Genomic DNA, 8,469 nt, shown 5'->3' with positions numbered 1-8,469 from the left:
CCTGTACCACACAGGCCATGCTCCTTCTTGGTTCTTCCAAACCTCCTCCTTTCTGGCCATGTCCCCGTTCCTGCCATGGTGGCTTGTGCCTGGCAACTGGTGCTCTGCTTCCCCGCTCTGCAGGTCTTGTCCTCCTAATAACCACCACAGCTACCTCCTTCACTGCCCTGGCCTCTTGTATCAGAGGGCTTTCCTCACCCTCGGAATCCCAAACATCCCCATCCCACGTCTCCAGGTCCCAGGCACTTTCACTCAATGCTGCTGCTTCTCTCTGCTCTAAGCCTTTTCCCAGACACAGCACTGCAGCCAGGCACCGCACCATGGCGCTGGTGCCTCCTTAGGAGCCCTGCCCCAATTGTTTTGTGCCGTTTGTAAACGCTGCTCTTTTCCTTGCCCCACAGCTTCTGCAGCACTGGCCAGATCAAACAACAGCTGCTGGCAAGCAGAGCACTTCCTCTCTGCCTTTGGTTGATGCAAAGAAAGGCCATTTTCGCAATGGCTTTCACCACTGATGAGAGGGGCAGCTTGCTTAATGAGTAAGTCAGTCATCCCCAGCATCCCCTCCGTGCTCTCACAGAGCTTGCCCCAACAAACCTCGGCTTCTCGGGCCAGAGGACACGTCCACTCCTTTTGCTCCTTGCTTTTTCCTCCCTCCTTGAAGAGGGGCTTTTCACCCTTCCCAACAAGGTCCTCCTCCCTGGCCCAGGGGGCACCCTTACTTCCCCACACTTCAGCAAGGCCGCCTGGGCACCTCTGTGGCAGATGGCTCTTGGCTAATCCTGCTCAGACCCACAGGAGGCAGTAGGGACGGCTTAGCTCCCAGGCGTCATCGGCCGTGGGGAATATCCCCAACTCACCTGTCTGATGCCTGAGGTAGTGACAACTAAACTGTCCCCAAGCATTACATCCTGCTAGTAGGATTGCTACCCTTTCCACGTTAGGACGCAGACTAGAAACCTGGAGGTTTTCAAACAGAGGTGCATAGGCGATACAAGGTTTGAGAAGACCAGTTTCTCTGTCATCCGCCTACTTCTTCCAACAAGCCAGTCAGCTTGCAGCTAAGACCTCATCTACCTAGTTCCTTGGCAGGCACGTGTCCCTCTGTCTTCTGGGCTCTGGAGAGCTGGTCTCCCTTTGAATTCTTGGCCCTTGCTAACTGGCTCCATAGCAGTTGGAGAGCTGGCTTTCAGCCCTCAGAGCTTGAAGGCAGCACTCTTGCCATGTCAGTCACTAGCAAGAGCCCAGCAGCTCCTCTGCTAAGCACCTGGCAGGGCCCCAAGTGCCCTAGCAGGCCTTAACAGTGCTGACCATCCTCACCTGGGGGCTGCACCAGCACACCCCCCCTCACCTCACCCCACAGGTGTCCATGGGCCCAGAAGCCCTATTTAAGCTTGGGCCTGGGCCTGGAGCCCCTGCCTGAGCTCTGTTGGAGAGCTGTTGCTCTTCAGCTCAGCCAGGGCCCTCCCTGGCCAAGCGCCCTGGTGGCCCAGAGCCTGCTCTGGGGACTGACCTTCTGCCTTCTTCTCCTGGTGCTGCCTTGTCATCTTGGGCCTGCCTGGCAGTCACTGGGCCTGACCCTGACCCTGACCCTGACCTGCTCTTGTGGCTTCCCCTTGGACCTGCCTCGTCGTCCTGAACTTGCCTCATGCTCTGCACTCTTATTGGAGCTGGCCATGATCTCTGGGCCTGTCCTGCTTGGGTGCTGTGGGACAGGGCCCTTGCTGCTGATGCCCTGGCCCTGCATTTGCCTCCTGGCTCCCCATCCTTAAGGAGCAGCTGGCCCTTCCCGATCCCAGACGCACCCTAGGATGCCAGTGGAGAAGTCTCTTGATGAGACTTGGGAGGTGCCCTCACCAAGGGCCTTACTCAGAGCACGGCTGCTGTGACAGGTGTCTTGGAGTCACCTTGAACGACTGAGCGCACAGACCGCTCGTCCTCCTTTTGGGCTGTGATGTTCTGCTGAGACGCAGCAGAAGCCTGGCATGGAGGGGTTGTGTTCTGGTGCCTCGGGCCCTGTATGCAGGGAGGGGGCCTTCTGTGAAGCCCCCACCTGGAGGGTCTCTCTCAGCATGGTGAGCTGGTGTGTACAGGAAACTCCAGTCTGAGGTACATCTGCGCCAAGGTAAAAGGAGTGACTGACTGACTGACTGACTGATGGAAGTGTAATGTGCCATTAACTTCCATCCCAAAGCAAAAGATGGGGAGTTTTACAGGAGGAAGAGCTTACTTAGCTGCAGCCTAACAAGGCCTCGTGCACTGGAAACACTGGTAAGCACCACAGGAGAAGGACCACGAATACCTTCGGTATACGAGCTAGGAAAACCAACGACAACCACCATCCAACAGCCTTCTCATTTACGGCCCAGGCAAGCCTCAGGGCGAGCAACGAGGGATGCGCCTCAGGGCGCGGCGCGGCGCGGCGCGGCGCGGCCGCAGCCCTCCCGCTCGGGGGCACAAGGGAGCGCGGCCGGCAGAGGCGCGGTACTTGCCGCCAGCAGCGTAGCGGTGGCTGCGAGCTGCGGGCGGCTCCTTGACGGCGCGCCTCATCCCGGAGACCCGCCTCGGGGAGAGAAGAGAGAGAAAGCCGGCCCGGGCTGCGCCCGCCCCACCGCCGCGCGGCTCCGCGCCAGGAACGGACGCCCAACGGCTGCGCGCTCCTCGCCGCCGCCGCCGCCGCCGCCGCCCAGCTCCCTCCCGACCGCTCCGCGCACCGGCGGAACCGGCCGGCCGCGCGCGAAGCCGCCCCAGCGGCCCGCCGTCCCCATGGCAACGGCGGCGGCGGCTCGGGGCTCTTCGCCACCACCCCCCGCCCCGCCCGCAAGGGGGCGTGGCCTGCAGCCCCCACGCCCCGAACCCGCGGCGGGATAGGCGGGTGGGGAAGGCGCGGAAGCTGCGTCCCCTGCCGCTTGCCGTCGCCGCCGTTTTGCCGGGTGCCGTCGCCGCGGTAGCGGTGAGGGTTGAAGCATGGCGCAGCCCGTCTGATGCCCTGCTCAGCTGGTCCGCAGTTCGGCGTGGGCTCGGGGCGTGTACTCAGCGGGGGCTGTGCTCAGGGGTGCGGGCTGCCTGCCCTCGCGGCATCCTGGCCGGGCTGGGGTCGGCTGTGCAGGCCCCGCAGAAGCGATGCCGCCAGCCACGCCGGGATTTATGCTCCCGTCGAGCCGCGTGAGGTTTGGTGCCTCCGCCGTTGCTGCGGCGTAGCACAAGCCGGCCAGAACAGTGCTTTTGCTCTGTGTGATGCACTCTTTCTAGGCGAGCAGGTGAGGAGTGAGGAGCTGAACCTCCAAGTTCACCTTGGCTGGCCTTGTAAGGGGGGCTGGCTTGCGCCCGGTGGCCCGTTCCTTTTCCTGCTAAGGGCCGCTCTTTTCTGTCTTCCTTCCCAGGACGTGCAAAAGCTAATCGATGAAGCATGGGAGAAGCTGGAAGGTGGTAACCAAGGCCAGACGCTGGATTGTGCCCACAAATCGTCAGGTGCGGCTACGGCACATGAACAACCGAGGCAGGGCGCCTTCCAAAGCGCCTCCTGTCTAGCTGGACAAGGTTTGCATTGGAACGTCCCCAGTGGCAGGAGAGACAGGGTAAAAAGTTGAGGGCTGCCGCCTGCTCAAAAGGCATGATGTGACTGACGGGGTGTGTGATGTGGCAAACCACATATGAAAGACCTCAAGCCTAGGTGTCCTTGTTTGCTAGCAGAGGGCTGTGTTAGCTTTCATTTTCCACAGCCTATTGGGAGAGTTCAGTGAATCACTGCTGTGCGTTCCAGGGGGCTCATGCAAGGAAGACAGAGGGGGCTATCACTGCTGGAGATCTAGGAATATGTAGTAGCACCTCTCAAGTTGACACAGCCACAACACACATGGTTCATAGGACCCTCTGGACAGATGAAATGCTTATATCCAGATATATATCCAGATATATGTCCTTCCTCCAGGGAAGACAGTACTTTATCATTGCATTTGTGTTAAATTTTCAGGGGCTGCTGTCCTGCTTTCAATGACTTCTGTCTTCTTCCGGAATACCGAAGAAAACTCTGCTGGGCTGGGCTCCCATTGTTGGGTGAGATGAAGTTTCCTGAGGTTATTCTTGAGGTAGGGACATCAAGAAACAGAGAGCAGCCAAGGTGGGGTTCACTAATCCAGTGTTAGGGGTTTCCCTTACCCTTGCCTCTGTTTCTGCATTGCTCTTGCAGGTACCTACTTGCTTCTTGTGTCTCCCTACAGGGGAGTATTTCCTCTGCAAACCTGCCTCAGGTCCTCAGTGCTGAGTGGCTTCTAACAGGGGAACTTGGTCAGGCAGGGTTTGCCTTCCCAGTCCTTGTGAAGACTGTTGGTATTATTACATTGAAGGTAAAGGAGCATGGGGCCTCGAGAGGCCTAAGGTGTGAGCGATGTGGGGCTCCAAGTGAGCACAGGTGGGCACTGGCAGCCAGCACTGTTGACTTGCCTCAAATTTAATTTGCCAGACTGTCCTGCCATGGCAACAAAACTCTTTTGCTGACTCTGTGAATTGTTACTTTCTGGGGGGGAAGGGAAAAAATAAAGTCTTCCCTTTTCCATAGGGAAATGGGGGGCTGACTGCAGTCCCTAGAGATCCCATGAGGTAGCAAAAAAAGCGAGATTCAGATATGCTCCCTTCCCCTCCTCTAAACACGTCTCCTATCCTCTGCAGTCAAGAGCCTGCTGCCCAGAGCAACAACTAGAAAAAAAAGTGCAGGCCCAGCCCTTCTCTTATGCCACTGTGCCTTCTTCGGGCTACAGGAAAAAAGCTGCTGCCGCCACCATGAAGCTGAGCCGCCGGCAGAGAACTGCTGACTGTACGTGGTTGCTCGCTTCAGTTGGCTCTGCAGGCCCTGGTGGTGCAGAGTGTCAAAAGCAGGGACTAGACAAGGCTGCTGGTGGCTCCCAAATCACTCCCTCCTCCCTGGGACTTCAGAGAGTTTAATACTTGGGAGGAGATGTTGTGATTTCCGAGGGCTGCCTCTCTGCAGAGGAAGAGAGCAGCTTCTGTGTCCTGTCAGGTTGAGCTTGGCCTGGAAATACGGCGCTGCCTTGTCTACTGTGATGTCGCTGCCTGCCGTTGACATCACAAGCCGTCGCTGCTGTGTGAGGTAGCAAGAGCAGGGCGGCAGCTCCGGGCTGCCCCTGCCGCTTGGTCACTCCCTGTCGTGGAGGCAAGGAGGTCGGAGCGCTTTTGGCCCATGCCCACGCAAACAGGGTGTTTGGCAACTGCAGCTCTGCAAGGATGTTCAGAAATCACGGCCAAGACCTACGCTGGTATGGAGGTGCTTCTTCGGGGAGTTCTAGAGATCCCCCTCTCTTCTCCCCAAGTGCCGTTTGCAGCTAATCAGCCCGGCGCTGGGGGACGGACTGGGGAAGAACACAAGGACAGCCTCCGAGCTCAGTGTAAAGGTGGCTGAAGGCAACAGCAGGTAGCACGTGTCCTGTGTGCCTGAGCCCCTTTCTTTCTTGTAGGCAACCTGCGAGCCAAGGGCCTGTTCTCCAGAGCACCGGAGTCCGCAGGCAGGACCAAGGCCAGCTTCAGCATCCTGGCAAAAGTAAGCTGACGCGATTCTTCAGTACAGCTCTCTCTGCTTGTTACCATTTACAGTGTGGCTTGTTTGCATGGAAGGAGAAGGCTGTTGTCCAATGGCAGTGAGAAAAACCGGCTCAAATACAACTGCATGGCCATCCAAAGGCAGGAAATGCAACGTGGAGGCTTTATGCGACCATATAAGCCTTTTTTCTGAAATGTGCAAAGACTCAGTGGTTGCCTGCTGTTTTTCATGTGCAGGTTTCCTCGTCCAGGTCAAACTCGCTCTATACTTTCTCCAGCTGGTGAAGAGCTTTTCAGCCCCCAGTTGTTTCAAACTCTTGTCAGAGGCAGAGCAAGAGCTCCCAGAAGCCCGGCCTTAGGCTCTGCCTCAAGGTCCTGGGGACCAGGAAAGGCAGCTCTGCCTATGACCTAAGAGGCCGACCCTCTGTAGCCCTAAAGGGAGATATGACCTGATTAAGGAGTGATGTTTGGACTGGAGGGAATTCATTTCCCGTCCCCTGTCCTGCTTGCAGCTGCAGAGCAACTGACAGAAGCGGGAGCAAGTCACAGAAACGGGAGGATGCCTCCTGTCCTCTGCCAACACAAAGAGGACGAGTAGAAGCCCTAACCTAGAATTACACACGAGCTCACTGGACTTTTTCCATCTTGCCTCTTTCTCAGGAGTTTTCTGGCTCATCTGGCATTTCATCCTGCTGAGCGTAACGTCTCCTCAGCGCTTTGTGCTCCACGTTTTGGGCACTATTGCAAGGTAAAGCTGAGGCAGCACCTTTTCTTGAGAGTGGGGGGAGAACAGTCTCGGCACAAGTACCGACTGGATGGTGGGCAGGAGAAGCGGGTGTGAATTATGTCCTTTGCGTCTCCAAAGAATCGCCTCTACTCCCTTAGGCAGGAAGTACGGCCCTAGCTTTTGTTGGCACTGCTTCTCCTGGTCTGGAGTTAATCCTCCATCCCTAGCTCCCCTATGCCAATCCTCACCCTCCCAAATGCCCCACTGCCACAGTGGCTGAAAGCTTGACCACTGACTGGAGCTCGTGCGCGAGCAGGCCACTTCCCAAGTCAGTAACGCCAGGTGCAAGAGCTGCAGTTGCTACTGCTGCTCTGGAGCCTGCTTAGGGCCTGCACAGCTGCAGCCAGCTTCACCCTTCTTTTCCTCCATGCTCCTCCACAGGCAAAAGAAGGCTCGGAAGACAGTTCTCCTGGTGCTGCTTGCTCTGTTTGCCTCCCTTCTTGGTGAGTGTCTGTAGAGCCCCGAAGTCACGGTGGTTCTTTACGAGAGACCCCGTGCTTGCTTCTGCTTGGGTCCATGTAGACGGCTGTGGCCAGAGGAGCCCAACTAGGAGCAGGAAGGCCCTGAGAGAGGGCTGCCCCGCTTCCACGTGCCTCAGAGCAACGGGGGTGGGCACAGGGTGACTTGCTTTTCCCCGGAGCTGAAGCTAAGTCTCCTAAGCCTGGGGAGCGGCAGTGGCTAGCCTGCTTGCCCCAGGAAGTGGGGAAGCTTCCTTCAGGAGAGAGCAGCATGTCCCGGGGAAGGAATCTTCATCTCTTCAGAGGCCCCTCTTCCATCATCCTCTCTTCCCGAGAAGAAGAGAGGAGACACAATGATGGCATCTGTGCCTGACCCTCAGAGTGCAGCAGGCAGCCCTATGGAGGGAGGCAGCTGGTTAAGGTTTCATGAGGCGCTAACAAAGCCTGGGAGATCCCCGTGCTGGCTTGTCACCCTTCCCAAGCAGTCTCCAGCCGCAGGAGCACTTGCAGCCTGTCTTTTGCTGGCACACCAACTCACGCACAGCTTCCTAACATCAGCTGGGTGTCAGCATGCCTGAAGGACTGGAGCCCTACTTGCACACAGCTCTTCTGGCATGAGCAAGTTCGAAGTGTAAAGAGAGCTTTGGTTTGTGACCAACAGGTGTTTACCACGTGGGGCTGCTGGATGAAGGAAGCATCCGGACGACCGCAGCAGCAGCGAGGGCCTACATCTTCTCCTCCTTTCAACCTATCTGTCAGCAGGTGACATTCTGGGTGCCTCAAATCCAGGCTGCTTCTGCCAGTCTTAACCCAAGGGCATCAAGGGTGGCTTTGTTAAAAGGCCCTTTCTTGCGGGGGCTAGCGCAAGGTCCACGAGCCACCATTGCCAGGTCTGTCAGGTGAAGGTAAACTGCCCAAACACCAGTGCCTTAACATGAAGCTCCTGGTATAGGGCACAGCTGAAAATGGACCGCTGTTATGCACGTGGTTACCTCAAAGTACTGGGTTGTTTCTGAAATCTTGAGTCTTTTGGTCTGGCTCATTCTTTGCCCAGCCGTTCAACACAGCAACCACTAAAAAGTGTGTCTGTGTGTGTTGTCTGTGTGTGTGTGCACGTGCACATGCCTAATAAAGCCAGCAGCTTTATAGTAATAGAGCCTTTCATGGTGGTCTTAAGAAAGGAACTGTAATGACAGCACACCTTGAAATGGAGCAATAACCAGTGTGGTACTGGCCCAGCTCTCCAGGAACAGAGGAAATTCAAGGACTATGCACAAAGGCATGTGGTGTAGGCATCTCTTGAGCTGTCAAGTCAGTGGCCGACAAATGGTAGAAGGCTTTTTAAGAATCGATCCGTTGGATTCAAGGAAATGTCGGTGCTTCTCGAATAGCACAATAGCCAGTGTGACTTGTGTTCTCTTGCCTGGCAGTCTCTCGGGATAATTTCCCAGTGCATGCTAGCGGAGTAGCTGGCTCCCCGGAGGCATGGGGTCTGTGCCTGTTTGCTTCCCGTTGCTGTAAAGGCCATACCATTGCCCCACACCTTCCTTTCTGCAGCAGGTCTGTTGGTGTTTGAACTGAACGTTCCCTTACTTGTCCCCATAGGAGGAGTTTCCTCTCTCTGGCGTGCACGTGAAGACGCAGAGGTAAAAATGATTTCCTCTTGGCTAGATG

At 56.7% G+C, this 8,469-nt stretch overlaps 1 long non-coding RNA gene across 1 annotated transcript; it reads left to right on the top strand.

Moving 5' to 3' along the window:
* The first annotated feature begins 3,966 nt into the window (after positions 1 to 3,966).
* LOC135327507 (uncharacterized) lies at positions 3,967 to 7,947 on the top strand. The gene is made up of 2 exons (XR_010387712.1): positions 3,967 to 4,085; positions 5,469 to 7,947. It is a non-coding gene; the product is annotated as an uncharacterized LOC135327507 (long non-coding RNA).
* The last annotated feature ends 522 nt before the right edge of the window (positions 7,948 to 8,469 follow it).

The sequence above is a fragment of the Dromaius novaehollandiae genome, chromosome 2, assembly GCF_036370855.1.
Source record: "Dromaius novaehollandiae isolate bDroNov1 chromosome 2, bDroNov1.hap1, whole genome shotgun sequence".
NCBI lineage: Eukaryota > Metazoa > Chordata > Aves > Casuariiformes > Dromaiidae > Dromaius > Dromaius novaehollandiae.
Note: the sequence above shows the minus strand (reverse complement) of the source record. Positions and strands in the feature narration are given on the sequence as shown.